General features: G+C 37.8%; 1 protein-coding gene across 1 annotated transcript in view; it reads right to left on the bottom strand.

The window, feature by feature from the left end:
• Positions 1-16,536, bottom strand: part of LOC106979356 (olfactory receptor 13C9) — a 470,618-nt gene that overhangs the window by 63,832 nt on the left and 390,250 nt on the right. The window contains exon 8 of the transcript XR_008291061.1: positions 6,965-7,085. The gene's annotated coding sequence lies outside the window, so the exon portion shown is untranslated. The remainder of the gene's footprint in view (positions 1-6,964; positions 7,086-16,536) is intronic.

The following is a 16,536-nucleotide window of genomic DNA, read 5'->3' as shown; positions in this document are numbered from 1 at the left end:
TACAACATAGCTGAATGTGACAGGGATCCACCTTACACTTTCAAGCAAAAGAATATTTAGCAATAGAATAAAATTTTGATGGCTTTGTAAGTGTCTTAAAATTCACTCAATAAGAACATGTGGAAGAGACTATTGTTCCTACTTTATTAATTTAATACACATTTATTTATGTATAAACACACATGTAAAAAAGCAGAATTTTCCTCTTTAATTAATAAAGAATAAAAATTCACATGTGAATGATGAAAAGTAATTGTGACAATAATACTTGCAGACTGTATTTTAGTATGCTCTTACAATCCCTGAGATTGAAGGAATGGACCTGAAAAGTACTTTTTCTATAATTTCCAGCATTTAGTTTTTCAAGTCAGGCAAAACATACTGAATTTTATCCTTGGCATTCACCCAGAATGTCATGAAATGCCTAAGTCTGAAACTAGTAAAGAAACAAGAGAACTAAATAAGGGGGAAACATGTTTGTTTGAATCTTTCTTGGCAGATTCCTTCTCATTTGGTTTTTCACATCCTCAGCAATAACTGATTACTTGACAATAACAAAGATCGATCAGGTTCAGTTGTAAATCAAAGCTTACAAATGGGCTAGGAGAGGCTTCCTTTTGCTGCTCTAGTTTCCTTAGATAGCACTGTCAGTGTGTATTTCAAGGTAGTAGTGATAGGAATATTGGCCTTGATATTTTATTACTTACTATCTCTTTGCACATCAACATCAGGTGTATTGGGAATATCTTCAACATAATTATAATTGCAATACATTACCTGAGCATCTTTTACTAATGAAGGAGGGGAGAACATTGTGTGGAATTAGCTAAGCCCTGGTGTCACAGGTTGAGTTCTGAGAGATTGTATCAGAGAAAAGCATCTTCCCACTGCTGAAAATTAATCACAAGGGATATCAAGTCTTTACCGAACTACACCAAGTTCAAAAGCCAGGAGGACAAGCAGAAACAGAGCAACAGCTTGAGAGTGCAGTTGGGCATCAGAGAGAGAGAGAGGGAGAGAGAGAGAGAGACAGAGAGGGAAAGAGAGTCCAGGGTAACTGATGAAAAGTCTCTAATGGCAGCCACTGCTAACATTACTAAAGGCAGGTATATGAGGGTCCCAAATGGCTTTCAGCATGAGAGCTGGCTTTTAGGATAGACTGGCCTTTAGCATGAAAGTTTATATATCTCAACATGCTCTAAAATTTGTTTTACATCTCTGACAGCTCTGGCCTTGAGCCTATTTGAACCTTGATGCTGAAAAGTCTTTTAACTTTAGCTTCTTCTAAAACACACACACACACACACACACACACACACACACAGAGAGAGAGAGAGAGAGAGAGAGAGAGAGAGAGAGAGAGAGAAAGATTTACTTGTACATCTTCTCTATTCCTGGGGTAGCATTCTGTGTAGCTCTCTCATAGAAGTACTTGCAACTTTGCACAGGAGCTTTAGTCTATTACACAGTTCTAAGCAAATGAGCTGGGAAAAACTAAGGGTTATTTTTAATACTAGAGCATCCTTAAAGCAACTTCCTAAATATAGTATTAGGTTCCTAAACTATTCTTACATTTACTTGTTACTAGTTCAATCTTTCACTGGAGTAGTCCACCAGCAAGCCATTCACAACCTATATTTTGAACTTTCTAATTATGTTCTTTAAATCCAATGCTCTTTCATAACTATTTCTATAATCTACATACTAGTCTCTATCTTTTGACATTCTATAAATTATACAATAAAATGTTTTTTCATTTGTCTATCTATATCTATATCTATCTATCTATCTATCTATCTATCATCTATCTATCCATCCATTCAGACTCTTCTAGTTGAAATGGAAAGAACACTGAACCTGGAGTAAAAACATCTGAGTATAGAAATTACCTCTATCATTATATATTTATGTGACCTTGGGAAATAACTTGAATTCTTCAATGCCTTCATTTCAGTTTCCTCATCTCCAAAATAAGAATATGAACACGTACTTAGCTCATAAAATTGTTATGAAATTAAATTAGATAATATAAGTGAAAGTTCCAGGCATTGGGTGCTCCATAAATATCTGTTGCCATTCAGTTGTGAGCTCTCATTGCCCTTGATGTTGCTTCCAAAATGTTTAGAGCCATTATGATGTTAAAGTACTTACTCAGACAAGGCTAAACTGAGCTATAAATTCACTGAGGCGTTCATATTTTCTCAAGGAACAAATCCAAAACCCTTCTTCAAAACTGTAACCATCCAAGGGTATAATAACTGCTTAGGATAATGGTGAAAGTTAGACAAAATTTCTCCAAAGGACAATTGTATTCTTACAAGGTAAAGACAAAAGGAAAGGTGCTCCCTTGAAAGCTATCCATCTATTTGTTCTCGATTCACCAGCTCTTTCACTTCTTTTCCTGTCACACTCTCCCTCTTCTCCTTTTTACCCTTGTTCTCCACTCACATTTTTTCTGTATCTGCAGCCCCTAGATTCCCACATAGAACCCTATGTATTTCAAAATCCAAGGTCTCAGCAAATACTACAGCAAGTCCCATAGCCCCTTTCTACTCCAAGGTCAGTCCATCAATGACCAGCATTATCATCACCCTGAAGGTTTTTGGATGTGCAGTCTCAGACCTCACCCCAGATGTACAGACATAGATCTGCATCTTATCAATATTGCCAGCTGATTCTTATGTACGTTAAAGTTTGAGAAGCACTGGTATAGCCAATAGTTCTCAACTCTGCCTGTACATTAGAACTACTTACAGAATTTTAAGAAATTTATGTGTCCAATCCTTGCCTTCATAAAAGATTCTGATCTAATTGGTGTGAGGTAGTGCCTGAGCATTACTATTTTTAAGAAGCTCCCAGATGATTCTGATGTGCTGCCTTGATTGAGAGTCTTTTCCCATCCCAGTCAGGTTTTAATACAGTAATACTTTTAAAACTTCAGCTCCTTGATCAGTAAGTATTTACATATTTAAATCGCTTTAGCTATCCATTTAGCAACACTGAAAAAGCTGTGCAATGAGACATACTCAAAAAACCGTGTTGTTTCTTGCAACACCTTGTGAACATATGATGATCTTAAAATTTAAAAATTTAAATTAAAAAAATTTGAAATACACGTAGACACACACATTTTGTTTTGTGAGCTTATATAACAAAAATTGGCTTAAGCTCAGTCTACATATCTCCTGCTGACATTTATAAAAAATAAATCAAGTTGCATTATAGGACACAGAGGCTTCCAAATGGAAAGTAAAAGCTGCTATACTCCAACCAATCTATCTTCCCAAAGGTAATAACGATTAGTATTTACTTTTACCTGCTAGAAAAACATTTTTATACCACGCAGATAGATTCAGTTTTATTCTCACAGACCAGAATCACACTATATATTGTGCCCTTTTCATTTAATATATCTTAGAAATCCTTCCTTTTGGTGTATACCTTATTTTTTTCAATAGCATACTTTTAAGTTCTGTGTTTTGATTGAGGTCCTGGTTGTATCGAGTTCTTTTTTGATTCCTTTATGTTTCTATGAGGTTTGATAATTTTTCTATATCACACATTAAATGAATATCCTTATACACATATCTTGGCACAATTTGGTAAGGATATCTATGAGGTATATTTTAGTGCTATAATTCCTGGAACAAAAAGTATAGGTAGTTTTAATTTATATGTGTTACCAAATTGACACTAATGACGTATATGTCAACTGTCTCTCAGCACCAGTATTTGCTTCTGCATAATTTTGTCCTCACCAGCTCAAGATATTATCAAACCTTGTAATTTTTGTCAAAATGATATATAAAAATGAGATTTTATAGTTGTTTAATGTTGCATTTCTTTTTATATGAAAAGGTCAAACATCTTTTCAGATGTTTATTGGTTGTCTTCTCTTTTTTTAACTATATCTCTTCCTGACTTTTATGTTCAACCCAGACCAATTAAGTTCAGAAATCAGATGTTTAGGAGCAATGTTTCTTTTCTTTCGCTGCTGTATTGGGAAAAAAACACTGAAAAGAACCAGAACAGAGAAAGGAGCCATTAGCTGGTATCATCATAACCTGCACAGAAGAATATAAAGGATTCTATGGCTCACAGAGGTACTTCTTTCAGATTCCTGATAAATGCTTAATTATGAGCAGAGTCGGAAACAGAAATTAGAGAAAGTCTGCTAGGGAAGGAAGGCCCTCTTTGGGCCATTGGTCTTTGAGCCAAAGATTTAGCATCCATTCCTATACCACACTAGATATCAGATAGCCTTCCATAAAAATAGGGGTCATCCTGCCTGAGAAAATGTTAAGCATGCCTAAGAAAAAGCTTGGGGATGGAGAAGGCCTAGTTAGAGGTTGAAATTCCCAAGGCAAAGCCAAAGACATACAACTAGTGCCAAAACTCACTCACATAGGTCTACACTGGGAATCGTCTTTGTTCTTTTTTATCAGTGGTTGTAAAATGGCTGTCTTCATCTCTAACAGTCTGTCTGAGAAGAGGCAGGGTGACTCTTTTTAAAATATTTCCATTCCGTCGCCCAGTCAGAATAATTATCAGATATTAAAAGGACTTTTCAAAGAATTTTAAGGACTTACTAAAAAGAAGGTAAGCAGAAGTCTCAATTTAAACCTAAATACTATACTTTATTAAAAGTATATATGCCCAGAGAAATAATTAGAAAAATAGAAAAAGCCAGGTACACACAGGTTGGCTTAATAACAAAGCCGGAGTTATTGAAGAGGCAGAGATTTCAAATATAACATGTTGCCCATTCTAAATGTATTTTCTAGCCCCGTTCCTACTCCACATACATCTAAATCTCATTAGAGAGTAATAAACAAACGATGAAAGAGCTAGTTTATAAAAATCCCTGTAAATGGCTATGACATATGTAGCACTCCTTTATGGACCTGAAAATGTGATTTTATTAAAGGAAAGAGAGATTTACTTCTGAAAGGAAAACTTCCTCACTTACTTTTTTCTTTTTCTTTTGTTTTTGTTTTGTTTTTTTTTTTTTTTGGCTTCAGAGTACCCAAAGCTGCTTCATCACCCTGACCTCACCACAGTAATAGAGGCACCCAAGAAAGTCCTACCGTGCAGAAGGCATGAGGCAGTGATTACAGAGTCCCTCCAGAAGAGGTGACATATTGTGGAAGTGACTTCATGTCCAGAAAAACATAGACATAAATAAATAAATAAATAAATAAATAAATAAATAAATAAGGTTGTAGCCAGCATTAATATGGCACCTGAGGGGAGGCTGCTCATTTCTGTAAGAGGGAGACGCAAGACAAGCCAGTATGGCTTAGTGGGCAGAGGTGGGAGCACTGGAGTCTAAGTAAGCAAGGGAGTGAGGAACACGCCATGTGACAGCAGGCCAGACTTGGAATAAGAACACCTGATATATATCCAGAAGGCTACAGAAATGATGATGAAGCAAATAGAATGTGGGATTCTGCACTGGAAGGTGGAACATGAATCAATGAAATAAAACCCATTATTTATTACCATATTCCCAGAGTGTGCTAAGGAAATACATGTACATGGATATATTTATTTATAGACCAGAATGTGGAATAATATTTTTAAAAATATGGCTCGTGTGATAAAATACCATGCAGCCATTTTAAATGTTTTAAAATAAATATTTAAAGAGTTTGGGATAAAGTTATACCATAAGATGGAAAAAAAGAATATTAACTTGTATACAGAATATGGTCCAAATAGTTATTAAAGAAATATATAGGTAGAGATATAGAAAAGATAGCAAAATATTAATGCTTATATTTTGTCATAGTAGAATGATGTTGTTTGCTATTGTGTTTACCATTTTAAAATAATATAATTAGGGGCACCTGGGTGGCTCAGTTGGTTAAGTGTCCAACTTTGGCTCAGGTCATGATCTCCCAGTTTGTGAGTTCAAGCCCCACATCAGAATCTGTGCTGACAGCTCGGGGCCTGGAGCCTGCTTCAGATTCTGTGTCTCCCTCTCTCTGTGCTCCTTCCCTGCTCATACTGTCTCTCTCTCAAAAATAAATAAACATTAAAAATTTTAAAAATAATAATATAATGACACTAAAAGTCTAAATGTAAAAATCTGGACAGACAGGTGTAAACAGTGTTGTGATTAATATTCTCATTCACATGCCTTTTTGTGTATTGGTCTCATAATTACTTTATGTAAAATGATACAAAGTTGTAGCAAAAAAACAGCTGCAAAGCTATATAATATGTACTTTAAAAAGAGACTTGAATGCTGATAAGAAAACTGTTAATTAAGCTTATCTCCAGATGAAAGTATTACAGGCATTAAAATTTTTTTTCATTGTCTTTCCTCCTTTTTTTTCTCTTCCTCTTCCTCCTCCTTTTCCACTTACCCTTCCTCCTCCTCCTCCTCCTTCTCCTCTTTTCTCTTTCTCCTTTTTTCTTGTCTTCCAATTAATCAGGAAAATACATGTTATTAATCTCTTCAAATGTGCCTACATTTTTACTCCATAGACACTTTTCTGCCTAGTGTCTTTTGTGGCATTGTGGAAAGCAAAAGTACCATATTTTTGAAAGCAAGTTTGAGTCTTATCCATTCCATAAAGATTCCCAGGTGACTACTCTTTCCACCACCTCACACAACACCCCTGGAAGGATTTTCTATGTAGAACATGAGGTGTTGTATCCTACACTGACACTAGAATATAAACCCTAAGAAGGCAGAGTCCTTCACTCAATGTTCTCAGTTGATGGAATATATAGCTGTCTAATAAATATAACTGGGGCAATTAATATTGTTGGATGCTTAATAGATATTGTTAACCCCAGGCTAACCATCTTAACACCAGATTATTTAAACATTAATTAAGAAACAATTATACATTTTTCCTTCCATTGATTCAAGTTTAGTATTTTTCAAACATTTATCGGGTCCTCCTTTAATTAAGAAAATATTAAGAAGACAATAAACAAAACTTGTGCCTACCAAATTCCAAGGACTCCTTCTCCATAGTTCTTGCCACTCTTGTGCCTCAGAGGACAGAGGAGTATTTCTGGATTCCAAGATCAGTCACATCCACTTTAGTTTTCTTTCCAAATCCTGAATGCTTACGGGGAATGAGTATTTTATTCAAATATCTTGCAGTGAAGTATTTTCGCAGATCAAATATTGATATTTTGTGTGCATTTATTTACTCACAGTCAACTCATATTAAATCTGAAAGTCTCGCTTATTGTCTTACTATCTTTCATCTCAATTCCCATCTCTCTCATTGTCAGCCAAAATTGCCTCTATATTTTCTCAGACCTCAACCGCATTACCACACCTTTAATCATGCATCATAATGAGATCGGGATGGCAAAAGGGGTTTTCAAATATGCAAATCTGGTCTCTTCATTTTGATCCTTTAAAATCATTCAGTATTTTGTTTACAAAATAAAATTTAAATTTCTTATTTTATCAAACAAGACTTATTTTATCAAACAAGACTTATTTTATCAAGCAAGACTTTCATCGTCTGTCCCTTTCCATCTTTTGCACTCCTTTCACGTGACTATTACTCTGGGTATACCTAATTACTCTATGTGGTATTAATTTAATATACCCAGAAATATTTAAAATGATATATTTAAATACTTTTGGCTGCCCCAGCTGTTTCATGACCTTGAACCTTTTTACCTGATCACTTCTGACTAAAATATGCTCTTACAGACACCCCCAAGTTAACATAGGTATACAATCATATTTCTAGATTTGGCTTAAGCATCATTTGCAGTGAGAAGTTCCTCATTCAATTTGAGTTCAAGTTCCCAATACCAACTGTCATCCTCTCTCTGCACATGTCTCCATCTTAATGCCCTCTACGGTATTTTCCTCATTGCTTGTGTGTCTCTACAATTCAAATGTGAGTAAATTAAAGAGAGTTTCAACTGTTTGAATCACCCTTTTATTGCCAACAGGAATTACTTGGTGGATTATACTTAGTGGGGTCTTCAAAAAGCATTTACATTTAGTCAGGGAAGATGGCAGCGTAGGAGGATGTTGGGCTCACCGCATCCTGCTGATCACTTAGATTCTACCCATATCTGCCTAAATAACCCAGAAAACCTCCAGAAGACTAGCAGAATGGACTCTCTGGAGCCAAGTGTAGACAAGAGGCCCAAGGAAGAAGGTAGGAAGGGGGATACGCCGTGCGTGCTACACAGACTCGTGAGAAGGAGCCAGGGCAGTGGAGGGGCAGCCCACCCGACAAGGCAGAGCCCCCAGTCTGGCTTGCAAAAGCGGAGGGGCCAGACTGTGGGAGTTCTGACAGCCAGCGGGACTTAACATCTGGAATGTTAAAAGTGAACAGCTCTGCTCTCGGAGAGAGGGGAGGATGAGAGGACACCAAAAGGGAGAGTTGCTGAGCCCCAGAAGACAGAGCTCAGCTTGGCAGGGAACAAAGGTGCTGGCAAGCGTCATCTCCCTCTCCCACCCCCCAGCCGAAATTCCAAAGAGAACCAGTTCCTGTCACTGAATTTGCTTGCACCGTGCAAACACCCAACACTGTGCTTCTGTGGATCCATCCCTCTGATGGGTCTGCCTCCCTCCCAGTGCTGCAGGGCCCCTACCGCAGGGGACCAACGACAGCAAAGCTAGCTAAGCCTAGCCCTCCCGCCCCTGTGCACCTTGCAGATCCACCCCAGCTAATACGTCAGATCCCATCAAAGCAGAACCACAAGCCTGGCAGTCTGCAAGTAGCCCAGACAGAGCCACACCACTCCACGGTGAGTCCTGCCCCTGCGAGAGGAGAAGATAAGGTACACACCAGTCTGATTGTGGCCCCAGCAGTGGGCTGGGGGCAGACATCAGGTCTGACTGTGGCCCCACCCACCAACACAAGTTACTCTGTACAATACAGAGGAAGTGCCCTACAGTTTAGAGCCACCCCAGGGACTACCCAAAATGATGAAATTGAAGAATTCTCCTCAAAAGAAACTCCAGGAAGTAGAGACAACTAACGAATTGATCAAAAACAATTTAAGCAATATAACAGAACAAGAATTTAGAATAATAGTCATAAAATTAATCTCTGGGCTTGAAAAAAGTATAGAGGAGGGGGTGCCTGGGTGGCGCAATCGGTTAAGCGTCCGACTTCAGCCAGGTTACGATCTCGCAGTCCGTGAGTTCGAGCCCCACGTCAGGCTCTGGGCTGATGGCTCAGAGCCTGGAGCCTGTTTCTGATTCTGTGTCTCCCTCTCTCTCTGCCCCTCCCCCGTTCATGCTCTGTCTCTCTCTGTCCCAAAAAAAATAAATAAACGTTGAAAAAAAATTAAAAAAAAGAAAAAAGTATAGAGGACAACAGAGAATCTATTGCTACAGAGAGCAAGGGACTAAGAAATAGTCATGAGGAGCTAAAAAATGCTATAAATGAGGTGCAAAATAAAATGGAGGCAACCACAGCACGGACTGAAGAGGCAGAGGAGAGAATAGGTGAATTAGAAGATAAAATTATGGAAAAAGATGAAGGTGAGAAAAAGAGAGATAAAAAAATCCGGGAGTATGAGGGGAGAATTAGAGAACTAAGTGATGCAATCAAACGGAAAAATATCCGTATAATAGGAATTACAGAGGAGGAAGAGAGAGAAAAAGGGGTTGAAGGTGTATTTGAACAAATCATAGTTGAGAACTTTCCTGATCTGGGGAAGGAAAAAGGCACTGAAATCCAAAAGGCACAGAGAACTCCCTTCAGACATAACTTGAATCCATCTTCTGCACAACATATCATAGCAAAACTGGCAAAATATAAGGATAAAGAGAAAATTTTGAAAGAAGCTAGGGATAAATAGGCTATAACCTACAAAGGGAGACCCAAAGACTAGTGTCAGACCTATCTACTGAAACTTGGCAGGCCAGAAAGGAATGGCAGGAAATCTTCAATGTGATGAACAGAAAACATATGCAGCCAAGAATCCTTATCCAGCAAGTTTGTCATTCAGAATAAAAGGAGAGATAAAGGTCTTCCCAAATAAACAAAAACTGAAGGAATTCATCACCACTAAACCAGTCCTACAAGAGATCCCAAGGGAGATTTTGTGAGTGAAATGTTGCAAGGACCACAAAGTACCAGAGACATCACTAGAAGCATGAAACCTACAGACATCACAATGACTCTAAACCCATATCTTTCAACAATAACACTGAATGTTAATGGACTAAATGCTCCAACCAAAAGGCATAGGGTATCAGAATGGATAAAAAAATAAGACCCATCTATTTGCTGTCTACAAGAGACTCATTTTAGAGCCAAGGACACCTTCAGATTGAAAGTAAGGGGATGGAGTACTATCATGCTACTGGAAGTCAAAAGAAAGCTGGAGTAGCCATACTTATATCAGACAAACCAGACTTTAAATTAAAGGCTGTAACAAGAGATGAAGAAGGGCATTATATAATAATTACAGGGTCTATCCATCAGGAAGAGCTAACAATTATAAATGTCTATGCGCCGAATACGGGAGCCCCCAAATATATAAAACAATCACAAACATAAGCAACCTTATTGATAAGAATGTGGTATTGCAGGAGACTTTAATACCCTACTTACAACAATGGATAGATCATCTAGACACAGGATCAATAAAGAAACAAGAGCCCTGAATGATACATTGGATCAGATGGACTTGACAGATATATTTAGAACTCTGCGTTCCAAAGCAACAGAATATACTTTCTTCTCGAGTGCACATGGAACATTCTCCAAGATAGATCACATACTGGGTCAGAAAACAGCCCTTCATAAGTATAAAAGAATTGAGATCATACCATGCGCACTTTCAGGCCACAATGCTATGAAACTTGAAATCAACCACAGGAAAAAGTCTACAAAACCTCCAAAAGCATGGAGGTTAAAGAACACCCTAATAAAGAATGAGTGGGTCAACCAGGCAATTAGAGAAGAAATTTAAAAATATATGGAAACAAATTAAATTGAAAATACAACAATCCAAATGCTTTGGGATGCAGCAAAGGCAGTCCTGAGAGGAAAATACATTGCAATGAGGCCTATCTCAAGAAACAAGAAAAATCCCAAATACAAAATCTAATAGCACACCCAAAGGAAACAGAAGCAGAATAGCAAAGACACCCCAAACCCAGCAGAAGAAGAGAAATAATAAAGATCAGAGCAGAAATAAACAATATAGAATCTAAAAAAAAAAAACTGTAGAGCAGATCAATGAAACCAAGAGTTGGTTTTTTGAAAAAATAAACACAGTTGAAAAACCTCTAGCCAGGCTTCTCAAAAAGAAAAGGGAGATGATCCAAATAGATAAAATCATGAATGAAAATGCAATTATTACACCAATCCCTCAGAAATACAAGCAATTATCAGGGAATACTATGAAAAACTATATGCCAACAAACTGGACAACCTGGAAGAAATGGACAAATTCCTAAGCACCCACCCGCTTTCAAAACTGAAACAGGAAGAAATAGAAAACTTGAACAGACCCATAACCAGCGAAGAAATTGAATCAGTCATCAAAAATCTCCCAACAAATAAGAGTCCAGGACCAGACGGCTTCCCTGGGGAATTCTACCAGATATTTGAAGCAGAGATAATACCTATCCTTCTCAGGCTGTTCCAAAAAATAGAAAGGGAAGGAAAACTTCCAGACTCATTCTATGAAGCCAGCATTACTTTGGTTCCTAAACCAGAGACCCAGCAAAAAAAGAGAACTACAGGCCAGTGATGAATATGGATGCAAAAATTCTCAATAAGATACTAGCAAATCAAATTCAACAGCATATAAAAAGAATTACTCATCATGATCAAGTGGGATTCATTCCTGGGCTGCAAGGCTGGTTCAACATTCATAAATCAATCAATGTGATACATCACATTAATTAAAGAAAAGAGAAGAACTATATGATCCTGTCAATTGATGCAGAAAAAGCATTTGACAAAATTCAGCATCCCTTCTTAATAAAAACCCTCGAGAAAGTCGGGATAGAAGGAACATACTTAAACATCATAAAAGCCATTTATGAAAAGCCCACAGCTAATATCATCCTCAATGGGGAAAAACTTTCCCCCTGAGATTCCCCCTGCTCCCCCTGAGAGCTTTCCCCCTGAGATCAGGACCATGACAGGGATGTCCACTCTCACTACTGTTGTTTAACATAGTGTTGGAAGGGCTAGCATCAGCAATCAGACAACAAAAAGAAATCAAAGGCATCAAAATTGGAAAAGATGAAGTCAAGCTTTCACTTTTTGCAGATGACATGATATTATATGTGGAAAACCCGAAAGGCTCCACCAAAAGTCTACTAGAACTGAGACATGAATTCAGCAAAGTCGCAGGATACAAAATCAATGTACAGAAATCAGTTGCATTATTATACACTAATAGTGAAGCAACAGAAAGACAAATAAAGAAACTGATCCCATTCACAATTGCACCAAGAAGCATAAAATACCTAGAAATAAACCTAACCAAAGATGTAAAAGATCTGTATGCTGAAAACTATAGAAAGCTTATGAAGGAAATTGAAGAAGATATAAAGAAATGGAAAAACATTCCCTGCTCATGGATTGGAAGAATAAATATTGTCAAAATGTCAATACTACCCAAAGCTATCTACACATTCAATGCAATCCCAATCAACATTACACCATTTTTCTCGAAGCTAGAACAAGCAATCCTAAAGTTTGTATGGAACCACAAAGGGCCCTGAATAGCCAAAGTAATATTGAAGAAGAAAACCAAAGCGGAGGCATCACAAATCCCAGACTTTAGCCTCTACTACAAAGCTGTAATCACCAAGACAGCATGGTATTGGCACAAAAACAGACACATAGACCAAAATAGAACAGAGATTCCTGAGTCGGACCCACAAAAGTATGGCCAACTAATCTTTGACAAAGCAGGAAAGAATATCCAATGGCACAAAGACAGTCTCTTTAACAAATGGTGCTGGGAGAACTGGACAGCAACATGCAGAAGAATGAAACTAGACCACTTTCTTACAGCATTCACAAAAATAAACAAAATGGATAAAGGACCTGAATGTGAGACAGGAAACCATCAAAACCCTAGAGGAGAAAGCAGGAAAAGACCTTTCTGACCTCAGCCGCTGTAATTTCTTACTTGACACATCCCCAAAGGCAAGGGAATTAAAAGCAAAAATGAACTATTGGGACCTCATGAAGATAAAAAGCTTCTGCACTGCAAAGGAAACAATCAACAAAACTAAAAGGCAACCAATGGAATGGGAAAAGATATTTGCAAATGACATATCAGATAAAGGGCTAGTATCCAAAATCTATAAAGAGCTCTGCAAACTCCACACCTGAAAAACAAATAATCCAGTGAAGAAATGGGCAGAAAACATGAATAGACACTTTTCTAAAGAAGATATCCAGGTGGCAAACAGGCACATGAAAAGATGCTCAACGTCGCTCCTCATCAGGGAAATACAAATCAAAACCACACTCAGATATCACCTCACGCCAGTCAGAGTGGATAAAATGAACAAATCAGGAGACTATAGATGCTGGAGAGGATGTGGAGAAACGGGAACCCTCTTGCACTGTTGGTGGAATGCAAATTGGTGCAGCCACTCTGGAAAACAGTGTGGAGGTTCCTCAAAAAATTAAAAATAGATCTACCCTATGACCCAGCAATAGCACTGCTAGGAATTTACTCAAGGGATACAGGAGTGCTAATGCATAGGGGCACTTGTACCCCAATGTTTATAGCAGCACTCTCAACAATAGCCAAATTATGGAAAGAGCCTACATGTCCATCAACTGATGGATGGATAAAGAAATTGTGGTTTATATACACAATGGAATACTACGTAGCAATCTGAAAGAATGAAATATGGCCTTTTGTAGCAACATGGATGGAACTGGAGATTGTTATGCTAAGTGAAATAAGTCACACAGAGAAAGACAGATACCATATGCTTTCACTCTTATGTGGATCGTGAGAAACTTAACAGAAGACCATGGGGGAGGGGAAGAAAAAAAAAGTTAGAGAGGGAGGGAGCCAAACCATAGGAGACTCTTGAAAACTGAGAACAATCTGAGGGTTGCTGGGGGGTGGGAGGGAGAGGAGGGTGTATGATGCATATTGAGGAGGGCACTTGTTGGGATGAGCACTGGGTATTATATGGAAACCAATTTGACAATAAATTTCGTATAAAAAAGAGCACTTATCAAATGAACACACACACATAACAAACATCAAATCTTCAAAAATACCTCATTGCTGTATGTTCTAATAAAACTTCCATTTTCTATAGTTCCTACAGTAGAAGGGAAGACCGAAGTGGTGCTTTACTTTTTAAAGTCCAGAGCCTTTTCCGTATGGCCTGGTACATCAGGTGACAAAAACTAGGGAGTATCTATTCTTAGACTTTGATCTGCATCAAAATCATCTAGCTGCTCCCTCAGAAAATCTCAACCATTAAAGTTAGCATATGGTTTGGGCATCTGTATTTTAACATATGATCCTGATTCACATGAAATCCAATGACCAGAGCTATGGAATCTGCCTTGAATAATTTCTATTTGTTTTACAATGTTTAAGAGGTCTTAAAAGGATATATAATGCTGCTCCATTTTTACTAGAACATTTATTCTATCCTTTGGGAGTATCATCTTGTCTACTTTCTTTGTCTTTAAAATCAATCAATTCTTGCCTTGATGCTCCTAAAAATTTTCCCCCTGAATACCTCCCTCCATCCATTTTAATTAAACCACAGATCCCAAGTCTTTGAAGACTGCTCATGTCTTATTTTAGACTGAGCCTTCCCTGCATTGATATCAGCTATGGATCAAAACATCTCTCAGTTGAGCCTCTGGGACTCTGCTGCTTAGTTTCAGAGGCAATAGTATGTATATATGGCATTCTTCATTAAGCTCTCAGAATAACTTGAGGGTTTAAAGCATCTAAATGGAAGAGAACCTATGAATTTTGGAGCTCTTTCTCTCTAACATACCATATCTTAAATGGCATGTTTCCCCCAAGCAAGATCTTCTTTAAGTTATAAAACTCACACACAGTAATATAAAGCAATTCTTGGTCTGATACAACAACATAATGCCCTAAGGGTAAGTACTTTCAGAAGTAAAAACAATGGTATTATGCTTTGAGTATCTTTGTAGACTTAAAAGATGATTAAAAGAGGGGCATCTGGGTGGCTCAGTCCGTTGAGAATCCGACTTGGGTTCAGGTCATGATTTCACAGTTTGTGGGTTTGAGCCCCATGTTGGGCTCTGTACTGACAGCTCAGAGCCTGGAGCCTGCTTCACATTCTGTGTGTCTCTCTCTCTGTCCCTTCCCTGCCTGTGCTCTCTCTCTCTCAAAAATAAAGAAATAAACATTTAAACAAAAAGATGATTAAAAATTTCAATAGTTTTTTGTACTTTAAGTTTTGTAGTAGGGAATGATTTGGAATTTTACTATCTCTCCTATTATGGTACTTCAGGGTACTTATAAATCTGTTATGCAAAAAAATAGTTCTCATGTTTCACTCAGAAGCATTGATGCCTTTTCTCTACCACAGAAGGAAAAATAAAACAGATGAAAAAAAGGAATGGAAAGTTAACTATTCTTATTGTCAAAGTACATTCAGATGAAATCTGTTTTGCTATGAATTTGTGCACTGTGTGTTTGTTAACATACAAATGCCAAGTATCAGTACCAGCTATAAAGCCAATAGTTCTTATCCTATTTGCATTAACATGAACTCTGGATTCAAATTCACATGACACTTTATAAGAAAAAGGAAACCTAGGGATGCCTGGGTGGCTCAGTCAGTTAAGTGTCTGATTTTGGCTCAGGTCATTATCTCACGGTTCCTGGGTTCCAGGTCCACATCAGGCTCTTTGCTGACAGCTCAGAGCCTGGAGCCTGCTTCAGATTCTGTGTCTCCCTCTCTCTCTGTCCCTTCCCTGCCCACACTATGTCTCTCTTTGTCTCTCAAAAATGAATAAACGTTTGAAAAAAAAAAAAGAAAAGAAAAAGGAAATCTGTAACTTGATCTGAACAGGATTAAGAAGAGTGTCTGCTTTCTGGTAATCCTCCGTGTTATAAATGGGAAAAGATCTGTGTCACCTCCCTTAAGGTATGAACTCCTGATGTCAGGCACAATGCCCTAGCCATTTGGCTTCTCAACAAGGATTCCATCCAATCCTAGACACCAGGAAGACTGCCCTTTAGAAGTTGCTCAAGCAACAAACATTTGAATAACAATAACACTCCTTACTCAATGTTAATGTACCTACTAGCACTGTGCTAGTGTTTTGTGTGTAAACTAATCTGTAATGTATTATGTAGACCTTTCTTATATTCATTTTTATAAGTAGAAAACAATTACTCAGAGAATTGAAATGACCTGCCTAAAGTCACAGTTAGAAAAATAGGAAAGCCTGGATTTCACCTTCATCTGTCTAATTCCAGCTTCTAATCTCCTAGCCTCTGTGCACTATGATGATGAGATCAACAGTATTCTATGGATCTGGAACAGTCCTACCCAGTTCCCTTACTGCACACAGTGAACTTGTC

This window comes from Acinonyx jubatus, chromosome D4 (genome assembly GCF_027475565.1).
Source record: "Acinonyx jubatus isolate Ajub_Pintada_27869175 chromosome D4, VMU_Ajub_asm_v1.0, whole genome shotgun sequence".
NCBI classification, from domain to species: Eukaryota; Metazoa; Chordata; class Mammalia; order Carnivora; family Felidae; genus Acinonyx; species Acinonyx jubatus.
The sequence above is the reverse complement of the archived record's forward strand: the minus strand, read 5'-3'. Positions and strand labels throughout refer to the sequence as shown.